The sequence below is a fragment of the Phacochoerus africanus genome, chromosome 13 (assembly GCF_016906955.1).
Source record: "Phacochoerus africanus isolate WHEZ1 chromosome 13, ROS_Pafr_v1, whole genome shotgun sequence".
NCBI lineage: Eukaryota > Metazoa > Chordata > Mammalia > Artiodactyla > Suidae > Phacochoerus > Phacochoerus africanus.
Window position 1 is genome coordinate 18,969,735 of NC_062556.1, and position 25,906 is coordinate 18,995,640.

The 25,906-nt window shown below is 43.4% G+C and overlaps 1 long non-coding RNA gene across 1 annotated transcript; it reads left to right on the top strand.

The window, feature by feature from the left end:
• The first annotated feature begins 1,153 nt into the window (after positions 1 to 1,153).
• LOC125113575 (uncharacterized) lies at positions 1,154 to 18,441 on the top strand. Its single transcript, XR_007131497.1, has 3 exons — positions 1,154 to 1,252; positions 17,545 to 17,758; positions 17,896 to 18,441. It is a non-coding gene; the product is annotated as an uncharacterized LOC125113575 (long non-coding RNA).
• The last annotated feature ends 7,465 nt before the right edge of the window (positions 18,442 to 25,906 follow it).

Here is a 25,906-nt window from a genome sequence, read left to right on the forward strand (position 1 = left end):
GTCAGAGATTCACTTCAAGCACTGCAGCCTCTGCAGACTCCCTAAGGGTCAGGCCACTCTTCTCTCTGAGGGTCTCTGGCTAGGCTGCCACCTAATGGTGAGTTTTGTGAGTTTAAAAAAAAAAAAAATGCTTTTGAGAAGCACTTTACACTCACCCTTGGAAATGAGACCCGCTGCTGCTGTGAGTCATTCCGGATGACAGCGCAAGAGATATTTACTCATCTTGGTAAAAGATGACTAATCGGCTTCTGGCCGATTGGAGGCTGTCTTTGAAAAGCAATCCAATTTTGTTTTCTTCAATTATGAATTTCAGGATTTTGTTTTCTTTCAAATATGATTTTTCTCTTTGAAACCCGCCCTAGCAGAGGAAGGACTAGGCTGGCATTCGGGGAGGGAAGGGTGTCTTGCTGATGTTTGTCCAGCCTTTAGAATGTGCAGAGTTCCACTGTGAGCGCTAAGAACATCTCACTTAATCCTTATTCAATCCTGAGGTAGACAGAGTCATAAAAATGAAGCTAAAAACCATTATTTAGTGTCATTGTTGTGGTTGTTATTTTATAAAGGAGAGAATTAAGGTTGAGGGAGGTCTAATTCCACTTAGTAAGTGGCAGGACTGGGATTCTAACCCAGGCCTGTCTGACACAATAGCTGCGTTCTTGACCATTCTTGACCTTGTTCTTGACCTGAATGCTGCCTTCACGTCTCTGCACCTGCTGGCTGCCAGCATCAGCTTATCCTGCAAATATTTATCAAGGCCCAAAATGTGTACTTTCTTGAACACTCGTTGTCAGCTATGATCCAGACATGGACCCTTCCCTCGTGGAGCTTATAGTCTGATGGGAGGAAAAAAAAGAAAATGCAGTATAGCTTGATAAATGCTATAGTGAGGTGCGCACAGGGTGCTGGGGGGGCCATGTATATGAGTAGTTTTTGGTGTAGCATGGGGGCAGTCAGGATAGACTTCCTGGAGGAGGTGACCAGGGTAATTCCTTTTGGAGGAATGGGAATTAGGCAGGCCCAAGGAAGGAGAGAATTAGAGAAGGATATTTCAGGCAGAATAAGTAGCAAATACAAATGACTAGAGATCTCAGGTGCCTGCTAGGAAAACACACACATAATTGGAGAGTTTCAGTGAGGAACCAAGGAGTTGGCTCATTGGGGTGCTAAATTTTGTCTTCTGTGTTTGGCAGGATGCTGGCAACCTCATTCTGGAAAGAACACTGCTTTGCAAAGGAAAAGCTCTGAGAGAGAGGTAAGAGGAAAGTCTTTTCTTCCCCCTTGTGGCCTGAAGTGGATGTGTGACTGCTGTCCTGGGCCTCACCAGAAGCTCTGAGAAGCCTGATAAGGATGCTGTTAGAAAGGTCCAGGTTCAGCCACAGCGGAGCTGGTGGACAGGCCCACGCTGTGTGGTCAAGACAGCACAGCGCCCCACGTTACACCTTGGTGCAATCTCAAAGCCGAAGATAGGGAGGATGAATCTTGTTTTCCTACTAAACATAACTACAGAGAAGAAGGAAACCACTGGGATAGAATGGAAAGAAGAGAGCGCTCTTGGTCGTGCGCTTCTAGTACCTTCCATGGGTGGTGAGGAGGAACCACAGGCTCTTCTCTGAAGGGTAAGACCATGGGAAGGCACCTTTGCTGCCATTTCTCCCTGGTACTCCCCCCGCCCAGGGGTCTTCAGCACAACTCTGTTAGTCGGCTGCTTTTTGGGCAAAGCCACTTTACCGAATTATGGGTAAACCATGAAGAAGGTAGTTGACAGGTATACAATATGTGTAGTCAACCATATTTGGCTTCATGCAGTGATTGGGCTGTTGCCAGGGTCACTTCACCTGGAACTTTGGTGACACTTTGGACCTTCTTGTTAGACTTTCCAGTCTGAACCCTTAATTCAGGTTGAAATAATTGTTCTATAGCCTGCTGAATCCCAGCCCCATTTTCTTCTCCATTTTTCATGTCTCTTAACCAGATCTCCCCATCCAGGCCCTTTCTCTTATCATGGAGAATTTCCCCCTTCTGTGACTGCATTGCTTTATTTAAGTCTTTATAGCAGCAAAGGGAATCTTCCAGTATTAATGGCAGTGACAGGGTTATATTGTAAGTCCAAAACAGGGGAACTTGCTATGACACCTTGCTATGGAATAAGGAGGATTGGGCCCTAGTTTTTCTGTTTCTGACTCATATTTAGCTTCCTGTTAAACCACTTTCATAGTGTGGTGGTTAAGAACATTGACTTACGTTCTGCCTCTTGAATAATTTTGGACAACTAACCTCTTGGTGTCTTACTTCCTTCATCTCCAAACTGGCATCATAAGAGCACTTAGTTCCTGGGTTTGTCCTGAGGACAGACAAACCACAAGTGCACAGCACTGAATGTTTTCTGTGCCTGGCCCAGAATAAGCACTTAGGTGTAGTTTCTAGGCTTGACTCCCCTAGTCATTGAGTGATTTCATGTTCATATAAATTCCCTTTCCATAGTCGGATGAGAAATTGGAGATTTCCTAAAGGGCTCATGTGTCTCCTGATTGTGAGATCAGAGGCCTCCAGGTCTCACCCTGAGGTGGTGGGGGCTCTGGGTATTCCTTGACAGCACTGCGCAAAGTGAGTGGAGACCATCTGGGGTGCCTCTGCCCATTCCTGTCTGGGACCCTTTGTCCTACTCTAGGCTCCCTTCTCCTGTGGAATCTCTGGCTGCCTGGAGCGCTTTGCTGTCAAACCTCACCCTTGGCAGTTCTTACTTCTTCCCCTTCTTTCTTGCTGCCTTGGAGAGAAAAGATAAATATATAACATTTGCTTTTGATACTTCATTCCATTTCAAAACCCTCTGTCTCTATACTTATTATCTATATCAGTGATTTTAAAATTACTTTATTGTATTTCTTGCAACTGCATATGAACTACAGTCATCTCAAAATAAAATTTTTTTTTTCTTTGTCTTTTGTCTTTTTTGTTGTTGTTGCTATTTCTTGGGCCGCTCCCACGGCATATGGAGGTTCCCAGGCTAGGGGTCGAATTGGAGCTGTAGCCACCGGCCTACGCCAGAGCCACAGCAATGCGGGATCCGAGCCGCGTCTGCAACCCACACCACAGCTCACGGCAACACCAGATCGTTAACCCACTGAGCAAGGGCAGGGACCGAACCCGCAACCTCATGGTTCCTAGTCGGATTCGCTAACCACTGCGCCACGACGGGAACTCCCAAAATGGTTTTTTTTTTTAAATAAAATTAAGGCAGCAAGAGAAAAGCAAAGTGTCGATTATAAGGGAACCTCCGTAAGGCTATCAGCTGATTTCTCTACAGAAACTCTACAGGCCAGGAGGGAATGGCAAGAGATATTTAAAGTGCTGAAAGGAAAAAATATGCAACCTGGAATACTCTATCCAGCAAGAATATCATTTAAAATAGAAGGGGAAATAAAAAATTTTTCCAACAAACAAAAGCTAAAAGAATACAGCAATACAAAGCCCATTCTAAAAGAAATATTGAAAGCGCTTCTCTAAATCAAAAAAAAAAAAAAAAAGAGGAAGAACTAGGATGGAGGAAACCACAATCAGAGAGCAGTCACTCAAATAAGCCAGCATACAGATCTAATCATGAAGATGTTTAAAACAAAATAAAATTAAAAAGAAAAAAGAGACATCAAAATCATAAAATGTGGGCAAGGGAAGTAAGGAATAAATAGATTCTTTTTTAATTTTCTTTTTTTTAATTTTATTATGGTAATGAAGTGTTTGAACCTACAGGACTATCAGGCTAAAATGCATAATTATAGGAAGGGGTTAACATGCTTAAAGAACAGGGCAAGCACAAATCAAAACCAAACATTACATTCACAAAACATGAAAAGAAAAATACTCAATCAGAAAATAATTGGAGACCATCCAACCAAAAAAAGAAAGGAAGACTGGAAAACCACAGAATCAATTGGAAAATGAGGTTTAAAATGGCAATAAATAATCATCTATCAATTATCACCTTAAATGTCAATGGACTGAATGCTCCAATCAAAAGGCACAGAGTGGCTGATTGGATAAAAAAGCAAAACCCTTCCATCGCTGCCTACAAGACACTCACCTTAGGACAAAGGACACATATAGATTGAAAGTGAGGGGGTGGTAAAAAATATTTCATGCCAATGGACATGACAGGAAAGCAGGAGTTGCAATACTCATATCAGATGAAATAGACTTTAAAACAAAGTCCATAAAGAAAGACAAAGAAGGACACTATTTAATGGTTAAAGGATTCACTTGAGAAGAAGATATTACTATCATCAACATATATACCCCAAATATAGGAGCATCCAGATACATACAACAAATACTAACACATAAAGAGAGAAATTAATGGGAATACAATGATAGTAGGAGGCTTTAACACCCCACTCACATCAACGGACAGATCCTCTAGACAGAAAACCAATAAAGCAACAGAGATCCTAAAGGAAACAATAGAAAAGTTAGATTTAATTGACATCTTCAGGACACTACATCCAAAAAAATCAGAATACACATTCTTCTCAAGTGCACATGGAACATTCTCAAGAATTTATCACATATTGGGCACAAAGCTAACCTCAACAAATTTAAGAGCATAGAAATTCTTTCAAGTATCTTCTCTGACCACAATGATATGAAACTAGAAATCAACCACAGGAAAAGAAATGAGAAAAAACCTACTACCTGGAGACTAAACAACATGCTACTAAAAAACCAATCGGTCAATGAGGAAGTCAAGAAGGAAATTAAGCAATACCTCAAGACAAATGATAATGAAAGCACAACTGCTCAAAATCTATGGGATGCCACAAAAGCAGTGCTCAGAGGGAAATTCATAGCAATACAGGCCTTCCTCAAAAAAGAAGAAAAAATCTCAAATTGACAACTTAACCCACCACCTAAATGAATTAGAAAAAAGAAGAACAACAACAAAAAACCCTAAAGTCAGCAGAAGGAAGGAAATCATAAAGATCAAAGAGGAAATCAATAAAATAGAGATTCAAAAAACAATAGAGAAAATTAATAAAACCAAGAACTGGTTCTTTGAAAAGGTAAACGAAATTGGCAAACCTCTGGCTAGATTCACCAAGAAGTGGAGAGAAAGAACTCAAGTAAACAAAATTAGATATGAAAAAGGAGAAATCACAATGTATACTACAGAAATACAAAAAACCATAAGAGAATACTATGAACAATTATATGCCAACAAATTTGACAATCTGGAAGAAATGGGCAACTTTCTAGAATCTTACAGCCTGCCAGAACTGAATCAAGAAGAAATAGAGCAACTGAACAGACCGATCACTAGAAATGAAATTGAATACGTCATAAAAACACTCCCTACAAATAAAAGCCTGGGACCAGATGGCTTCACAGGCGAATTCTACCAAACATACAAAGAGGATCTGGTGCCCATCCTCCTTAAACTTTTTCAAAAGGTTGAAGAAGGAGGAACACTCTCAAAGACATTCTATGATGCCACCATCACCCTAATTCCAAAACCAGACAAAGATACCACCAAAAAAGAAAACTATCAGCCAATATCTTTGATGAATATAGACCCAAAAATTCTCAACAAAATTCTAGCCAACCGAATCCAACAACGTATCAAAAAGATTGTACACCACAACCAAGTGGGATTCATGCCAGGTTCACAAGAATGGTTCAATATATGTAAATCAATCAACATTGTACACCACATTAACAAAAGAAAAGTCAGAAATCATATGATCATCTCAATAGATGCAGAAAAAGCATTTGACAAAGTCCAACATTGATTTATGATAAAAACTCTCACCAAAGTGGGTATAAAGGGAATATTTCTTAACATAATCAAAGCCATTTATGACAAACCCACAGCAAATATAATATTCAATGGAGAAAAATTGAAAGCCTTCTCACTCAAATCTGGAACAAGACAGGGATGCCCACTCTCACCACGCTATTCAACATAGTTTTGGAAGTCCTAGCCACAGCAATCAGACGAACAAAAGAAATAAAAGGCATCCAAATAGGAAGAGAAGAGATAAAACTGTCACTGTATGCAGACAACATGATACTATACATAGAAAACCCTAAGGACTCAACCCAAAAACTACTTGAACTGATTAACAAATACAGCAAAGTAGTGGAATGTAAGATTAACATTCAGAAATCAGTCACATTTCTGTATACTAACAAATATTAGAAAAGGAATACAAAAATACAATACCTTTTAAAATTGCACCCCAAAAAATCAAATACCTGGGACTACACCTGACCAAGGAGGTAAAGGACTTATATGCCGACAACTATAAAACATTAATCAAAGAAATTAAAGAAAATGGAAAGAAATGGAAAGATATTCCATGTTCCTGGATTGGAAAAATTAATACTGTTAAAATGGCCGTACTACCCAAAGCACTCTATAGATTCAATACAATCCCTGCCAAATTACCCATGACATTTTTCACAGAACTAGAACAAACAATCCAAAAATTTATGTGGAACCACAGAAGGCCCAGAATTGCCAAAACAATCCTGAGAAACAAAAACCAAGCAGGAGGCATAACTCTTCCAGACTTCAAGCAATATTACAAAGCTGCAGTCATCAAAATAGTGTGGTACTGGTACCAAAACAGACAGACAGACCAATGGAACAGAATAGAGAACCCAGAAATAAACCCAGATACCTATGGTCAATTAATCTTTGACAAAGGAGGCAAGAACATAAAATGGGAAAAAGAAAGTCTCTTTAGCAAGAATTGCTGGGAAAACTGGACAGCTGCAAGCAAATCAGTGAAACTGGAACACACCCTCACACCATGCACGAAAATAAACTCAAAATGGCTGAAAGACTTAAATATAAGACAAGACATCATCAAACTCCTGGAAGAGAACATAGGCAAAACATTCTCTGATATCAACTTCATGAATATTTTCTCAGGTCAGTCTCCCAAAGCAACAGAAATAAGAGCAAAAATAAACCAATGGGACCTAATCAAACTGAAAAGCTTTTGCATGGCAAAGGAAACCGAAAAGAAAACAAAAAGACAACTTACAGAATGGGAGAAAGTAGTTTCAAATGATGCAATGGATAAGGGCTTAATCTCTAGAATAAACAAGCAACTTAACAGCAAAAAGCCAACAACCCAACTGAAAAATGGGCAAAAGACCTGAATAGGCATTTCTCCAAGGAAGATATACAGATGGCCAACAAGCACATGAGAAAATACTCAACATCCCTGATTATTAGAGAAATGCAAATCAAAACTACCATGAGATAACCACCTCACACCAGTCAGAATGGCCATCATTAATAAGTCCACAAATAACAAGTGCTGGAGGGGTTGTGGAGAAGAGGGAACCCTCCTGCACTGTTGGTGGGAATGTAAGCTGGTACAGCCACTATGGAGAACAGTATGGAGGTACCTTAGAAATCTATACATAAAACTACCATATGACCCAGCAGTCCCACTCTTGGGCACATGTCCGGACAAAACTTTCCTTAAAAAAGACACGTGCACCCATATGTTCATTGCAGCTCTATTCACAATGGCCAAGACATGGAAACAACCCAAATGTCTATCGACAGACAATTGGATTAGGAAGATATGGTATATATACACAATGGAATACTACTCAGCCATAAAAAAGAACGACATAATGCCATTTGCAGCAACATGGATGGAACTAGAAACTCTCACACTGAGTGAAATGAGTCAGAAAGAGAAAGACAAATACCATATGATATCACTTATAACTGGAATCTAATATACAGCACAAAGGAACCTTTGTACAGGAAAGAAAATCATGGACTTGGAGAATAGACTTGTGGCTGCCCAGGGGGAGAGGGAGGGAGTGGCAGGGATCGGGAGCTTGGGCTTAGCGGATGCAAACTATTGCTCTCGAAATGGATTTACAGTGAGATCCTGCTGTGTAGCACTGAGAACTATGTCTAGATACTTACATCGCAACACAACAATGGGAGGGAAAATTATGTATACATGTATGGGTACCTTGTTCCCCATTCTGTACAGTGGAAAAAAATTTTTTAAATTTAAAAAAGAACATTTCTATCACACCAAAAATATAAATAAATAAATTAAATAAATTATTGGATTTTTCCAATAAAATTAAACATGTATAGGACTTGTATGCTGAAAAGCTACAAAATGCTGAAAATAAATCAAGAAAGATCTAAATAAATGGAGAGACATACCATGTTCGTGGATTGGAAGATAGTATAATAAAGATGTCAGTTCTCCCAAACCTGATGTATAGATTTAATGCAATTCCTATCAAAATCCCAGCAAGATTTTTTTGTAGATATAGGCAAGTTTTATTTTAAAATGTATATGGAAAAACAAAAGAATTAGAATAGCTAAAACAAAAGGATAAAGTTGAAGAAGTGATGCTACCCAATTTTAAGGCTTATTACATACTATAGTACCAGCTTCAGCTGTCCCCTCCATGGAATGCCACCCAAATTATGTTTGCAGCCCAGAATTCATTCTCAATCTCTGTCTTGAATCTCTAGTAACTTGCTGGACATTTTTATTTCTCACTTGGGATTGTCTCCTCAGACCTCAAATTTAACTCCTTTAAGCCAACAAATAACTTCTGCCGTGGCACAGTGGAAACAAATCCAATTAGGAACCATGAGGTTCCGAGTTCAATCCCTGACCTAGCCCAGTGGGTTAAGGATCCGGTGTTGCCACGAGCTGTGGTGTAGGTTGAAGACTCGGCTCGGATCTGGCATTGCTGTGGCTATGGTGTAGGCAGGAGACAACAGCTCTGATTAGACCCCTAGCCTGGGAACCTCTATATGTCACAGGTGCGGCCCTAAAAAGACAAAAGACTAAATAAATAAATAAGCCCACAAATACAAAAAAGCTCCAGATTTTCCACCTTCATCCTGTGATGCCATTCCTTCTCTTATTGTCTCCTTTAGCCCACTATCTGCTTGCTCTCCAACTTGTATTCATTTATCCCTTACTTTTCTTTTGCTCTGGGGTCATCCTAGTTTGGGTTCTTATAAATTCATGTTAGCCCCTTGTAATAGTCCTCAAACTCCTCCTCCTCCTTGGGTCTCTTTTTCTCCTTAATGATAACCCCCTCCAAACACCACCACCAATATAAATTTCCTAAAACACAACTTTCCCTATGCCATTTGCTCAAAAAATTTCAGTGATTTCACTGTAATAATAATAATAATAAGTCCAAGCTCCTTAGCTTAGAACTAATCCTCTTCTATTGATCCCAATTTATCTTTACAAAAGTTGATTCTCACTATTCTAAAAGAAATGGACCAAGTAGGCTGGTACACTTTCAATGCCCAAATCACCAAGGCAAGTTCCCACTTTGATGCCCTTGTTTCTTCTGCATTTTTGATGCCCTTGTTTCTGCTGCCTAAAATGCATCCCATATTGATCTTCCATTTATTCAATTCCTGTAGATCCTTGAATATCCCTCACTTAATTATTATTTGCAGATACTTCCCCTGAGCCTGCACACACTGTCTACACTGCAAACACTGACCAGGTTTCCTTCCTCCATTCATTCAGCACATTATGTCTGCATCCATGTCTCTATTACAGGGTCCCTGAGGGCAAAGGCCATTGCCTCAGTTACATTAGCTGAGTATATGACATTACAATTGAGGCAAATTTGCAATGGCCCCCCCATATACTCAGCAGCTTACTAGCACAGTCCTCTGCACGTAGCCAGAGCTCAGGACACATCTGTCTTGATGATAGACATTATCAAGGGCAAATTGCTGTATCACGTTTCATTCTTTCTTAACCTTGAGCCCAAAGTCATACAGACTGTGATGAAGCCACAGAAAATTGGATATGGAGTGATTAACACTCAAACCAATGAGCTGCTGCTTTCCGGGAATTACTTAAACACTGCCTCTCAGGAAGAGTCATGCTTCAGCCAGATGGTGTCCGTATCCTTCCAGACTGAGAAGCCACATCGAGTGTTTGCAGAGCACTGGATAGGGAAGCAAAGGCTTTTGCAAACATCAATTCAGTGAAGATGCAGGACTTTAAAATGACCCTTTCAGCAACTGTGTAAGCAAAGGCTAAGAAAGAAGTCAGCATTACCAGCTCAGAAGCAGGAAATGGACGTTTCAGCAGAGGCAATGAAGGAAAACAAGTTACAAGAGGGTCCCGGGACATGCTTCTGCCACGAGGGGGCATCCCCCCAGGTCCTAAGTGAGGACAAACAGGAGTTTGATGCCAGAATCCAGTAGGGGTCATCACACAGCAGCCTCTGAACAGTGCACTTGGAGGTTCAACCATCTTTACAGTATCCCTTGTTATCTTCATAAATTCTGGAGTTGAAGAACACATCCAGGGTGGACTATCTGAACAGAGTGGGCCCAAACGGCTCTTCAGAGTGGACAGAGCCCTTCCTCATCCCATGCACTCTTGTCCTGTGTCTGCTGCAGATACAGACATGAGCAAGTAACGTGGAAGAGGAAACTAACATTGACCAAACGGCTACTCTATACCAGGTTCTGTGTTAGGCGTTTCATTAACATTATCTGCAGTCCTTGCAGGTGTCCTGAAAGGTGGAAATTAATTTCATTATACAAAGAAGGACACTGATGCTTAGAGAGCTGAAGCCGCCTGGAGGGGTCAGAGCTGGGAGGCTTTGAAGCTGGGCTCCACCTGCCTCCAGAGCTTGGCCTGTGCCTCCGCCTGCAACTCCTTCCGAGAAAATGTGCAGCTGTGCAGGCTTTTCTTCTCCACCCCAGCAGGGCCTGCAGAACAGGAGTTGTTCCTCCCATGAGCAAACAACAGCCTTTTCATGGGAGGAAGCCTTCTTGGTAAAGAGGTTTGGAAACTTCTGCAGGAAGTAACACATGTATCAGCTGCAGCACAAGCCCTTCAGAAGACAGCGCGGGAAAGCCTCTGATTGTGCGCTGGCCCTGATGGTCACTGAGGTATCCTGCAGAGCGGTCACTCAGAGAAGGGACAAGGGAACCTTGACTCCCTGGAAGAAAACACAGAAGAATAGCTTCCTTGTTTTGCTTTACAACAGTACCCCCCCACACACAACACACATTATCTAATTTAATCCATGTTTTCCAAAAAAAGGAAGCAGAGTCTTGTGGGGGAAAAAAAGAAAATTGTTTAGGCCACACAGCTTCTAAAGAATAGGGCCACCCAGACTCAAGGGTTGTGCCTCTGGGGCCCATGATTGCTCTGCTCTGCTGCAGACGCAGTGTACCAGAAGAGCCTGCAGGCTCGTTGTCCTCCCAGAGGCCTGAATGTGTGCCCCCAGCAGGCTCAGGCTGACCAACCCTCAGGTGTGAATTTCAGAAACACCCAAGGGCCTGCACACCGCCCACTAGCCTCTCCCTCTCACCTGTTTCCAGAGGCTTGGAATTAAAACAAAAGCAAAACCCAGGGAACAGGTCCTTTCATTCCTTATCTAGAGCTGTGCAAAATGCAAATAATGACCCAAAAGGTAGAAACATTGGTTTAAATTTACACTGGAATGAAAATAGGTAACAGCCAAAGGGGAAAAACATGGGCTTTGGAGTCAGAACCCAGTTTAGACCTGGCTCTACCAGATGTGAGCTGTGTGGCCTTGGGCTTGTTGGTTCATCTCTCTGAGCCTCAGATCCCTTCTCTACGAGGTGAGAATTATGCCACTTAGCTCCAGCAGTGAGCAGAAAGATTACCCAAGAAGTGCACAGAAGTGCCCCAAATGGAGCCTGGCCCATAGTTTATGCAGCGTCAATGATAATCATTCTCTTTATGACCATCACAACTTCTCAGTATTTTTGAGTTCCCTAAAAGTGTAATCACACAGACGATAGAGCGAATGTGATTAGCCGACCTCAGCCCTACCGTCTGGGAGCTGTAACCTTGGGCACATCGCTTACCTTCTTAGCCTTGGACTCCTCCCTTTAAGACCAGACTGCTGTGAACTCGACTAAGATTTGCTGCTCTAACAATGTATCCTGAATTCTTTGTTCAGATATTCAGATATTGCATGTTAATGAAATAGTCATATTTGGGGGCAGGGAGGGGGGGAGGAGGCCAAACTGCTGCGAGGATCAAGTGAAATGATATATGTGAACGTGCTTTGTAACATGGGCACGTCCATGTCAATACCCAGCTGAAGTGGATATCTGAACACCCAGAAAAAGGACACTTATGTTTAGTTTATGGTTGTAACATTTTTTTTGGCCGCACCTGCAGCATGTAGAGGTTCCTGGGCCAGGGATCGAACCCGTGCCACAGCAGTGGCCCAAGCCACAGCAGCAACAATGCTGGATCCTTAACCCACTGAGTCACCAGGAAAGTCTGATTGTACCATTATTGATCAGAGCACTAATTACAGGTCATAGAATGTTGATGGCATGCTGTGCAGCAGAAATGAACAGACGCTGTAAATCAACTATAATACAATTTTAAGAAAAAAGGAAAAAAAAAAGAATGTCAATGGCAGATCTTGCTGGAGCTGTAAAGAAATTTCACCTTAATGCTGTACCTCTATTAATGTGAATATATGCAAAGAGACACATAAATCTTAGAGACGTGTGATAATATGTTCTATGATGATATCAGTCTGATTATGCATCACATAAATCCAGCGATAGGCTGGTCCTTTCCTTCTGAAACTTCCTAGCACTACCCTCAGGCCAGTCTGGAAATAAGTGCTGCTGTACATGTTGACTCACAAAAATAAAATATGAGATTGCAAGCTGAGCCACCAGACACCCAGGTGGAGCCCTGAGGACATAGTCCGCTCAGAAGGCAGCCTGTCCCTGAATAGGAGATGTGAAATGACCAGGATGGGTGTGAAAGCATTCACAGACTGGGCCTCCTCTGAGGTTACTGGAAACCAAATCGGAAAAAAGCCATTCGAAAGCTTCTCTAAAATTAGGTTGTGATGATGGTTGTACGACTATAAATATAATAAAATTCAAAAAACTTTTTAAATTAAAAAAAAAAAGAAAAAAGAAAAAAACAACGAAAGAAAGCTCCCCAGACACAGGCTGTGCACAGTAGGAAGTGCCTTTGAAACTGTCTGTAGGCAGATCCCAGGGCTGCTGTCTGTTCTGGCATCCAGCAGCCCAGCTCCACCTTCAGGATCCTGGCAGAGTCTAAAGGGATAGCACCGTCTCTCTTCTATCCTCTTCCATCGGCTAAAGCAACACTCTTAGTGTTCATCTGTTTGCCTCAAATTCTGGGGCTGCGTTTTACTAGCGGATTCTTTTCCCTCCAGAGAAATTTGCCAGTCTGGCCTGGCATAGCAAGCAGTTTCACTCTGGAGAAGTAAATATAGCCTTTTAAGATGCAAAGAAGTGCAAGAGGGAAAAACACAGATTGTTTTATGGGGCAATTGGCCAGGTGGATATAGTTACCAGCTATCAAGCCCTTGAAATATGAAAATTAATTAAATTCAATTTGATGAATAAGAATAATCACTTCATCAGGCTAATGTGATCAGGAACTCCTCCCATAAGGAAAATAAACATTTCAATGCTACGGCTGCCTTATTTTGAGGATTGCTGAAATGCAAGAAAAGAAAAAAGAACACAAGTTTTGAAGCGAATGGTATTGATGATAATGAAGTGAGCCCTGGAGGTCCTGCCAGCAGCACCCCTGCTTCTCACCATGGGGTGGGTTCTCACCTTCCACCACCTGGCAGTGCTCTGATCCCCAGAGGGGTGCCCTTCTCCTGGTATTAATGACTACTGCTGCTTCTCCTCATGCTGCCATTAACAAATTATCATGAACGCAGTGGCTTCAAACAAGGAGCATTTTTGTTCTCTTTTGGGTCTGTAGATCAGAATTCCAGTATGGTTCTCATTGGCTAAAATCAAGGTATCTGCAGGGCTGGGTTCCTTTTGGAGACTCTAGGGGAGAATCCATTTCCTTGCCTTTCCAGCTTCGAGAAGCCACCTGCATTGCTGGCAAACAGCCACCTCCTCCATCATCAGAATAGCTTCAGTCTCTCACTGTGACCCCTGCTTCCAGTTTAGCACCTGCGCATTTAGCTTACGTACATTTGTTGAAATCTGTAGAACGTACAGCACAAAGCGTGAGCCCTCAGGTAAACCATGGACGTGGGATTATAATGACGTGTGGGTGTAGGCGCCTCCATTGTAATAAATGTTCCATCCAGTGGGAAATGCTGATGGTAGGGAAGCTGTGGATATCTGGGAAAAGGGAGTATATGGCCTATTTCTGTACATTCTGCTCAGTATTGCGATGAACCCTAAAACAGCTGTAAAATTTTTTTTTTCTTTTTAGAGCTGCACCTGCAGCATATGGAAGTTTCCGTGCTAGTGGTTGAATTGGAGCTGCAGCCGCCAGCCTACACCACAGCCACCCGAGTGGCATCTGCAACCTACACTTCAGCTCACCACAGCACCGGACCCTTAACCCACTGAGCAGGGCTAGGGATTGAACCCACATCCTCCTGGATACTGGTTGGGTTGGTTACCACTGAGTCACAAATAGGAACTCCCAAAATAAAAATAAAATAAAAAAGTCTTTTAAAGGAAGACTGCTGCTGGGTAATCTTTGGGAAAGATTCCGGTGATATTTGGGAAAACATTGGGAACTTTTACAGTATACCTACCTTATTTTGACTTTATATCCTGAGAGCTGCACCAACTCCTGCCCCTGGTGGGAGCCGAATCCATGACGGAAGACCGGAAGGAGACCAGGGTGTGGTGACATTTCCAGCAGTTCAGGGTCACCTTCAGTGTCAGCCCAGAGCAGAACTGGGAAGCAGGAACCAGCACTGTTCAGCCCTGTGCCACGTGTTTCTGCATTGTCCCACTTCAGGCTCACAGTAACTCTCGAGGGAAATATTAACATTTCCATTTTTAAAATAAGAGTGGGGCTCAGAAAGGTTAAATAACATGCCAGGCTTCCTCCTCAAGTCACAAGAGTGGAAAAGGTGGTTCTTTGTGTTCTGAGCTCTGAATGTGGAAAACAGGCAGAAAAAATGGACCTGCAACTAGGAGTGGTCCCAAGAGAGTTGTCACTGGTGAAGGCAGCCTCTCATATTCATATGAAAGACTGAGTGCAACTGGAGGAATTTCCAAACCTTGTAAGATACCAGTGGTCCCTGTGGGCTCTACCCTAGAAGGGGAGCCTAGACTACCAAGCACCAGACCCCACCAGGCTGTGCTGGAGTGTAGGGGGGCCAGCAGAGGGCACTGTGCAGATGTGGCAGACCCAGCAAGGGCCTAGGGCTAAGCTAGGAATGGAGAAAGGTCATTTTGGACTAAATTCGTTTATTTCTCTTGAGACAAAGTAACACAGAGCATGTTTTTCAGAAAGCTTTAGAGAGTGGAGTTTGCTTCTTGCAAAATCACTAATTGTTGTGGCTTTCTTTCTCTTACTTAAAACTTGTTTTTGCCACAGTGGATGTCAAGAGATACTGTAGAAAAGTGGATAGAACAGAGAAAGCGGGCATGTCCAGTCACATGTCCCGTAGAGGTGTCTGTTTTCTCTGCATGTCTTTTGTGTCTTCTGTAACCTGGAGATCAAAGGCTTTATCTTACAGGTCTGTTCTGAAGATTAGAGAGAAGGCACAGAAAGGGTAAACACATGACTCACTCGGTTTGCAATCATTTTGGTCTTATGATCTCTTTACAGTCTTAAAAATTACCGAAAACGCAAAGAGATTTTGTTTATGTGGATTCTATCAATATTTCCACATTAAAGATGAAATGTACTTTTCATTTAGATTTCTCATTGTTTATGTCCTTAGAAAAAATTAATTAGCAAGGAAAGATTGTAAAGCAACTATACTACAATTTTAAAAAGAATAACCAGAAATATGTATCAATTAGTTCATCACACACGAACTTAAAAACATGTTTTTATGAAAAATAACGTTTTAAAAATAAAAAACATTTAGAAAAGCGGCAGTGTTTTGCATTTTTGCAGATCTCTTTAATGTCTGACATTGTCACATATGTTCTATATTCAGACTACTGTAATGTTACATGTCAAGAGCCTCTAGAAAACTCTCTTGTACACTCATGAAAGAATGGGAGTGAAAAAATGTAGATAACATCCTAACCATTTTTAATTTTAATCCAGGCATTTAATAAGCAATATTGAATCTCTCTCCCTCCCCAAGAGAGTTCATCCCAGTTTCTGGGTGGCTACTCCAGCCTGTAACATAGGACCCTCTGCTCTGTGTGCATAGGAGGTAAGCTGGTCATTGGAGAAAGTGTCTGACACGAGGATTTTGAGAGGTTTAACTCAGCATGCAGAGAACCTGCTGAGAAATCAAGTCATCAATGAGATGACTCAAACCTCACCTAGTTGGAATAAGCCTGAGCTCCTAGCCCTTTCAGTGAATGGCAAGTTGATATCTATCTTGAACATAGAAAATCCAGAAGTCATAAAAAAAAAAAATGAAATTCTGCCAGTTGCAGCCAGGTGGATGGACCTAGAAAATATTTAGGTTTAGTGAAATAAATCAGTCAGAAAAGAACAAATGCTAAAAATAGAACTACCATATGATCCAGCAATTCCACTCCTGGATATATACCTGGAAAAAAACAAAACAATAATTCCAAAAGATACACACACCTCAGTGTTCATAGCAGTACAGTAGCTAAGACACAGAAGCAACCCAAGTGCCCATCAACAGGCACTGGATTAAGAAAATGTGGTATACACACACACAGTGGAATATTACTCAGCCATTAAAAAGAATGAAATAATGCCATTTGCAGGATCATGGATGGATCTAGAGAATGTTGCACTTTGTGAAGTAAGAGAAAGACAAGCATTGTATGATACCACTTATATGTGGAAAATGAAAAAATAATACCAGTGGAGTTCCCCTTATGGCGCAGCGGAAACAAATCTGACTAGGAGCCATGCGTGAGGTTGTGGTTTTGATCCCTGGCCTCCCTCAGCAAGTTAAGGATCCAGCATTGCGGTGAGTTGTGGTGCGGGTCACAGGCGTGGCTTGGATCTTGTGTTGCTGTGGCTGTGGCGTAAGCCGGTAGCTATGGCTTCTCGTAGACCCCTAACCTGGGAACCTCCATAACGCACAGGTGTGGCCCTGCAAAGCAAAAAATAAAATAAAATTTTAAAAAATGAAAAATAATACAAATGAATATATATATACAAACAGAAGCAGATTCATACATACAGAAAACAAACTCGCGGTTACTAAAGGAGAGAAGAAAGGGGAAGGGGAAGACTAGGGATGTGGGCTTAAGAGCTACAAGCTAATATGTGTAAAATAGGCAACAATGATACATTCTACAGCACAGGGAATTATAACCATTATCTTGTAATAACTTTTAATGGAACATAATCTACAAAAATACTGAATCACTATGTTCTACACCTGAAATTAATATACTACTGTAAATCAACTCTATTTCAATGTTTTTAAAAAAGTCACAGAAGTCCCTCAGAGAGCAATTGGTTAACCAAACATTTTATTTCAAATTAACATAAAATCTGCCTTTCAATGACTTCCAAAATGTTTCATTTCCTTCCTGCTTTGGATGATGAGATGCATTTACTGTTTCCATCTCCTCCCCAGCAGGCATCCCAGCCTGATGAGCCCCCCTGTTAATGAACTTCTGCCTCCTGCTGAGACGTGCCAGACTTCCTTGGTCCTGAATTGCCCTGCATCTGCCCTAGGTGGGCATGAGGGCTTCCCCAGGCTGCCTCGGACAGCGGGGAACACCAGCCAGCAGAGCCAGCCTTCGGCTGCGGCGTGGGGGCTGTGTCCCTGGGTTTCTTCAGGGTGTCAGGTACCTGGTCACCAGATTTCCTCTTCCAGCCCTCCTCCCCTTCCCCAGCTCCTCACTCCTGTCCCAGTTACAAAGCTCCCTCTCCTTGATCCTTTGGACTCCCTCAGACCTCTTTGTAACCTTCATTTCTCCCCTAGGTTCCACTGTCTGCCCAGAGGGGATCCTCTCCACGGGCTCCTGCACATCATTAAGATGCAGTCCATAAGTAAGTAGCATTTGTACCCACTTTCCAGATGAGAAAAATAAGGTATACAGGAATTAAGTAACTTGCCCAGGTTCCCATGGCCAGTACCAGTGAGACTGTTGCTGAAACATCGGCTGCCTTTCTACACTGATGCCAAATAGAAACACGGAGACAGAGCTGGAGGAAACAGAAAAAGTAGCTTTCATCACCAGGCAGAGAGGGGAACACAGCAGGCTAGTGCCTTGAGGACTATGCCCCCCTTGGAGGGGGCAGCGAGGCGTCTTACAGTGTTCGAGGAGCAGGGCATGATCAGCCCGTGGACCTTTTCTTGACCGGTGGGTGGTGAGGTCATTGGGAATCAGCGTCATCCACCTTCTGGTTCCAACCAGTCTGGTGTCTGCCTGCTTGTGGGCAGCACACAGTTAACTTCCTCTACCCAGTGGCGGCTTCAGCGTCTGCAAAACAGCTTCAAGGACATGGCTCAGAAGATTATCTATAATCTTTGAAGGAGACCTAACTACAGGTCCTTGACTTTGTTGAATGACTAAACTATCATTATTCTGTCTTGCTTCACTGTGCTCTTTCTCTCTGTATTTTCTCCCTCCTCTGATTAAATTGATTCTTTGACTAAAGTTTTTCTGTAGGTAACAAGGCAGGTGGGGGGCACGAGGGGCGTCCTCTCCGGGAGGCCCTCACGGAAGGCCTCACAGCTACAGGACCAGGGTGGGACCCTGCGGCTGCTCTCCGTCTCGTCACTGAGGCCTCTTTTAAGGAGCTTCCTCGTTTGGATGCTGTCCATCTTCACTGCCTTCCCCACGCGCCACCTTTGATAGGTCTTGCCACACACACACCCACGTGTGCCCGCTACACACACCTTCCAATAGACTCTCAATGGACTGAGTCCCTGGGACGTGCCGGGAACTGTTTGGGGGCCCAGGAGAGAGTGGTGAGCAGGCCTTCCCTTAGAGAACAAAAGGGAAAAGGCGTCCAGTCTCTTTCAGGCCCTTTTGCTTCATTGGCTGTTTTCTGCCTTTATCCCAGAAACACTCTTATCTTGGTCAGATATGGACCGCACAAGGTTTTGCTGTGTGCTCTGTCTTCAGCAAACCCCTCCCGGCCTCTCCTCTCTCAAGGCTGCTCTGCCTGCCATTCCCAGGTTGGCTTCCCAGCCTTAAAGATGGTCGCTGACCCTGAGCCTCTGCTCTCCCTCACCGGCACCTGCCGTACTATTAGACAAGAAAGCCACCGTTTTAGGGAAGCTGACCTTTCTGGAACCCCTTACACACTCACAGCAGCCTGCTCCCATTGTCTGCTGAAAACAGGAAGCTGGCAATGCTGGCCCGGCTGTAACAGCTGCAGGGGGATGGCAGCGCAGGGTCTGCCGGAGATGCCTGAGCCAGATGAGGCCCAGGAAAGGTTAGAGGCCCCTGAGGGCTCGACCTAAGTGAGGAAGAGCCCAGTCAGGGAAGAGGAAACTGAGGATTAAGTGCCTCATTCATTCATTCATTCCGAATACGTATCCATGAATTCCATCCCTGGCCCCAGAACTTCCACATTCTGCCCGTACGGCCAGAACAAACAACAAAACCTGCTTTTACCGTATGTGTGCTGATGGCGACGTTACAGTGGCTTGGAGGGACAGAGCATCTTCTGATCTGGAAATCAGTATGGAATCACAGCTTCCGGTTATGTTTTACTTCAATAACCCTGAAAATACAGAGTTCTCTAGAAAGGATTGTATTGATATTCCTAAGCTGGTTATGGTAATCATACTTTTAGAACTAAGTTATCACAGGAATGAGACTGCCTCTATCATCTACATGACCTGCAGCTGGCTAGTAAACCAGGAGATGAAACAGCCACACAAAAGAATATGTACTCAGTGCCATCTGGGCTTCAGGGACAGTTCTAGGCCTGAGCTGCTGCAATGAACAGAGCCAATGAATCGGTTCTCGAAAAGTTTGCAATATATTGGGAGAGACAAACCGTAAGCAAATAAATACATGCAATAGTGTCTAATATATAATGGATACATATTATAAGGAGGAATAAAGCAGTGTCTGGGGGCAGAGCTGATGTGGGGGGGGGCCACTGTTTTAGATAACGTCGTCAGAGAAGAGCTTTTCGGGGCGGGGTGGGGGCCATTTAAAAGTAAAGTAATAAGTGAAATAAGAGAATGGTCCGAGTGAACACCTGATGGAGAGCATCTGGGCGGAGGAAACAGCCGCGGCAAAGTCCCTGCCCTGGGAGCGTGCTCACTGGCCTCCAGTGGAGGCAGGAGGCCGGCACTGCTGGAGGAAGTAAGAGAGGAGGGACCAGGTGGGGAGTGGAGGCGGGCGAGCCAGAGCCCCGTCACAAGGGGGCTTGGGAGCCATGGTGAGCTGTCGGGATTCTTTACCCTGCATCACGCTGCCTCTTCCAGGGTGGTCACAAGAGAGACACTGGTTTTGAAGACTCAACAAAGACGATGCTCTGGGCTCGCTGGGCATTTTCTTGCCTGCAGTTTACTTGCAAACCAACCAAAAACCAGAGCGAAGGTGATGCGCAAGATCAAGGATACAAAGAACAAAGCTTCCCAAGGCCGCCCTCATCCTCCGCAGAGGCATAGCCCGAGTTCTGAGTTCAGACAACCCAGGCGGGGAGTGGAATCTGCCATCCAGAGGAGCCGGAATCACTGGGCTGAGGAGGGTCATGTTGCCTTCAGGGGCTCTGCCTCAGGTGTGTTGTCGCATTCTACTGTGGACTGAACCGTGTCACCCCCAAATGTATATGTTGAAGCCCTAACCTCCAATGTGACTGTATTTAGAAGTAGGATCTTTACGGAGGAAATTAAAATCATAAAGGTGGGGCCCTAATCCGAGACAGCTGGTGTCCTTGTACGACGAGGAAGGACACCCAAGCTGGTTCTCTCTCCTCTTCTTCCCCTTTCCCGCCCTCTCCCTCTCCCTCTCTCTGTGCAGACAGACAAAAGGCCACTTGAGGGCACAGTGAGAAACCCCTGTGAAGTCGACTACAAGTCAGTGAGAAGGTCTCACCAGTGCAAAAGATGAAATGGAGTCACTTACGTCAAGGGGTTTTAAAATGGAGCTGCGGAGTTCCCCTTATGTGTCTCGGTGGTAACAAACCTGACTGGTATCCGTGGCGGCTCGGGTTCCATCCCTGGCCTTGCTCAATGGGTTAAGGATCCAGCCTTGCCATGGGTTGTGGTATGGGTCACAGGCGCAGCTTGGATCCCACGTTGCTGTGGCTGCGATGTAGGCGGGTAGTTCTGGCTCCGATTGGACCCCTAGCATGGGAACTTCCATGTGCCAAGGGTGCGGCCCTAAAAAGCAAGATAAATAAATAAATTAACTAAATATTTTTAAAAATAAAATAGAGCTGGGAGGACATTACCTCACTCAGTGGAACTGTGAACTTGACCTGGGCCAAGCCGCAAATATTCCAAAAACTCTGCAAAGAACACCTGCAACTTGCTCCAGTAATGGGCTTCTGCCTAGTGACAGCCTTAGCAACCAAATCACGGGTAGACAAGGCTAGCTTTCTGCCGCCAACACCAATCAGAATTCTTTGTAAACAACTTATGCAACCATTTCCTTTTGTCTTTGACCCCCTTCCCCGACTTTCCCTACCTCATGGGACACCATTTGGGTCGCTACTAAAATCCGTGTGTGGCCAGAAATACAATTCTTTGATCCCAGATAAACACCTTGACCATCCCTGCCTCCTGGGAATGTAGTTTTGACACCAGGAACCAACCCTGATGGCACCCTGATCTTGGACCTCTAGCCTCCAGAACGGAAAGAAAATAAATGTCTGCAGTTTAAGCCACCTCATCTGTGGAATTTTGTTGTGGCAGCCTGAGCTGACTAATACACATTCCAATGAGTAGTGTCTGTTAGGCATCACCGGCCCTCTCGCAGGCCTGCCAATGCTCTCCTTCACCATCAGGTTGCAGAGAAGGGCTCCCTCTGACTTCCAGGAAGAGCAGTTTTGTTGCAGGAGGTTGTGCAAGGGAGGTTTGGAATCCAAGATCCCTTAACTTGCTTACGCCTGTCTTTCTTCACCTGCAAGCTGGAGACTACGGGAGCTTCGGGGGAAGTTCTAAATATAAAACGCAATTGAATCAATAGTGGTTGGCATTGTTCATGCATAACGTGTTGTGCTGGGAAGGATATAAGGGTAGGTATGTATATATATCCCATATGGGAAATTTTTCTCGATAATAATGTTTATGTACATAATAACTGTGAAAGCATTTTGGGAGTCTGATATTTTTAAGTGAGGAGGGTTTTTTAAATTAAACTATCTTTGATTTACAATGTTGTGCCAATTTCTGCTGTATGGCATAGTGACTCAGTCATAAATATATATACATTCTTTATTATTATTTTCGAGGAGGGTTTTTTCATGATATTAACAATCTTGCTACTTGTTTAATGTTCTGATTTTGTCATCATTATAATGATCTAAGTATTGTCTCTTAAGATGTTAAAAACTTACAGTGTATTTCTGAATTTAAACATTTAGAAGTATTGGTTTAGGGTTGCAGTGTACTGGGAAATTTGGGGAATTTTACTTTATTAAACTTTATACATTTTAATTTATTAGTTATATAAGTAGTCTGAGAGTATTTAGAGGTTTGTTGATTATTTATCCAGCCTAAATGTAATAGTTTGTATCTATTAACCCCAAACTCCCAGTCCATCCCACTCCATCCCCTCCCCCTTGGCAACCACAAGTCTGTTCTCCATGTTTATGAGTCTGTTTCTGTTCTGTAGATAGGTTCATTTATGCCATATTTTAGATTCCACATATAAGTGAAAGAAATCACATAGTATTTGTCTTTCTCTTTCTGACTTAATTCACTTAAGTTTGGGTTCCATCCATGTTGCTGCAAATGGCATTATTTTGTTCTTTTTTATAGCTGAATAGTATTCCATTGTGTATATATACCACACCTTAATCCATTCATCTGTCAGTGGACATTTAGGCTGTTTCCATGTCTTGGCTATTGTGAATAGTGCTGCAGTGAACACAGGGGTGCATATATCTTTTTTTTTTTTGTCTTTTTGCCTTTTCTAGGGCTGCTCCTGCAGCATATGGAGGTTCCCAGTCCAGGGGTCTAATCCAAGCTGTAGCCACCAGCCTACAACAGACCCACAGCAATGAGGGATCCAAGGCGCCTCTGTAACCTACATCACAGCTCACGGCAACGCCAAATCCTCAACCTACCGAGCAAGGCCAGGGATCGAACCAGCAACCTGATGGTTCCTAGTCGGATTTGTTAACCACTGCACCATGACGGGAACTCCATTGCATATATCCTTTTGGGTTTTTTTGTTTGTTTGTTTTTGTTTTTGTTTTGTTTTGTTTTGTTTTGTTTTGCTCTATCTAGGGCCACTCCCACGGCATGGGGAGGTTCCCAGGCTAGGGGTCGAATTGGAGCTGTAGCCACCAGCCTACAACAGAGCCACAGCAACGTAGGATCCGAGCCGCATCTACAACCTATACCACAGCTCACGGCAATGCCGGATCCTTTAACCCACTGAGCAAGGCCAGGGATCGAACCTGCAACCTCATGGTTCCTAGTCAGATTCGTTAACCACTGCGCCACAACGGGAACTCCTGCATATATCTTTTTGAATGAAAGTTTTGTCCAGATAAATGCCCAGGAGTGGGATTGCTGGATCATATGGTAGTTCTGTATTTAATTTTTTTTTTTGTCTTTTTGCTATTTCTTGGGCCGCTCCCGCAGCATATGGAGGTTCCCAGGCTAGGGGTCTAATCGGAGCTGTGGCCACCAGCCTACGCCAGAGCCACAGCAATGCAGGATCCAAGCCGCGTCTGCAACTTACACCACAGCTCACGGCAACGCCGGACCGTTAACCCACTGAGCAAGGGCAGGGACCGAACCCGCAACCTCATGGTTCCTAGTCGGATTCGTCAACCACTGCGCCACGATGGGAACTCCTTAATTTTTTTTTTTAACATAACTTTATTACTCAATGAATTTATTACATTTATAGTTGTACAATGGTCATGACAATCCAGTTTTATAGGATTTCCATCCCACAAACCCAGCGCATCCCCCCACCCCCCAAACTGTCTCCTTTGGAAACCATAAGTTTTTCAAAGTCTGTGAGTCAGTATCTGTTCTGCAAAGAAGTGCATTCTGTCCTTTTTTCAGATTCCACATGTCAGTGAAAGCATTTGATGTTGGTGTCTCACTATATTGCTGACTTCACTTAGCATGATAATTTCTAGGTCCATCCACTGTATTTAGTTTTCTGAGGTACCTCCATACTGTTTTTTTGAGCTGCCTTTGTATCTCACAGCCGAGCTTTCTCCTGGGCCAAGCAGGCTTTGGCCCAGTGTGCAGCTGCTTCGTGAAGCAAGCGGGGCCGGAGCCCTTGCTTGGTTAAGATTAAGACTGGGGTACGTGCCCCGGATGATCTCAGGAAACCGGCCAGTCATTCATGTAGTTTCAGCCACCCTCTCCATCCTGTCTTGGGAGTAAGCAGTTGTGTACGTGCTCCTCACAAGTGGAGTCCAGGCCTCTCGCAGTCCTCTGTCTCACCAGCCCTGCAACCAGCCATGGGGACTCCTCTTCCTGATGTCAACCCCTGGGCAGGGGTGTCCAATATGTGGCTCTCACTTCTCACTCCCCAGGGAGGGTCTCCACCCATACAACCTCCTTTCTCTTCGGAGTCCTTTCCCAGGGCCTCAGGTCCTGACCCAGTAGTTTCTCTTCCTTTCCTACCTGATTCCATGTGGTTCTTTCTTACAGCCCGGGTTGTACAGGAGTCTTTCTGCCAGTGTCCAGTTAGTTTTCAGTGAGAATCGTTCCATATGCAGATGTATTTCTGATATGTTTCTTGGGGGAAGTGAGTCTGCATCCTCCTACTCCACCACTTTGATCTCCTGCCCCCAACTCCCGCTGTAGGTGTAGACTCTGATTGTCCTTGCTCAGTCAAAGTAACCCCATCTTCCTTGATTTATGAGGCACTGGTGGGTCATCTGAGTAGGTCTGATTAAAAGGAAATCCAGTTACTTTTGTTAGATGACTTGGGCAGGAGATACAAGTCTGTTTCTTCTGGATACATGTAAGGAAGCACATAAACTCAGGCTGTTTGCAGTCAGTTTGTTTCCATGAGATGATTGAGTCATGCCACCAAGCCAGTACCTAGAGAGGAAGGCTCACAGAAGTGTGGGTTGAATAGGGCCTGAAGTCCAGCTTCCCTTTTCTGTGGTTCAGTTATGTGATACAGTGATTGTTTAAGCCCCCTGGAGTTGGGTTTTCTGTTAACTTGCAACTAAAAAATCCTGACATCCCAAATCACCCCTGATCCCAGAAAGCAGCTCCCCTCACCCCAGAAGGGCGCTCCCTTTCCGGGGCAGGGCTGGTAGGCTTTCCTCATGGGCCCAGATCCAAGTGTGGACCTTTTCTGCTTTCCTTTCTTCTCTCAGTGTTCAATTTCCATTTCTTGTGGCCTTTCTTTTCTGCCTTGTTTTTTGTTTTTGCTTTTTTTGAGGCAGAATTAATTTGAATTTTAAAATTTAATTTCAACTTAGTTTTTATTTTATTTCAGCAATACATATTCACAAAGTCAGACAGTTTATAGTCATTCAAAGGAAAAGAGAAACCCCACTCTATCTTTCCACACTCAACTTCCCTCCAAAGGCAACCCCTGTCAATCTTTTTCACTGTTTCTTCTGGGCTTTAGTTTCTATTGATAGATAACATTTTTTATACAGATATTTAGGCATTCTTTAGCTTTAGTTATTATGCATTTTCTGTGATAAAATATGGGGACATAGATTTCTCACCCCTCTCCCCCACATACACATCCTCCCCCTAATTTCCTGAAAAAGTCATATCACAATATTTCACATCATTCTCTATATAAATATTATTTACAGCTGAGCCATGTAGTGTGCTATGGTTGTAGTTCCTTTTTAAATGA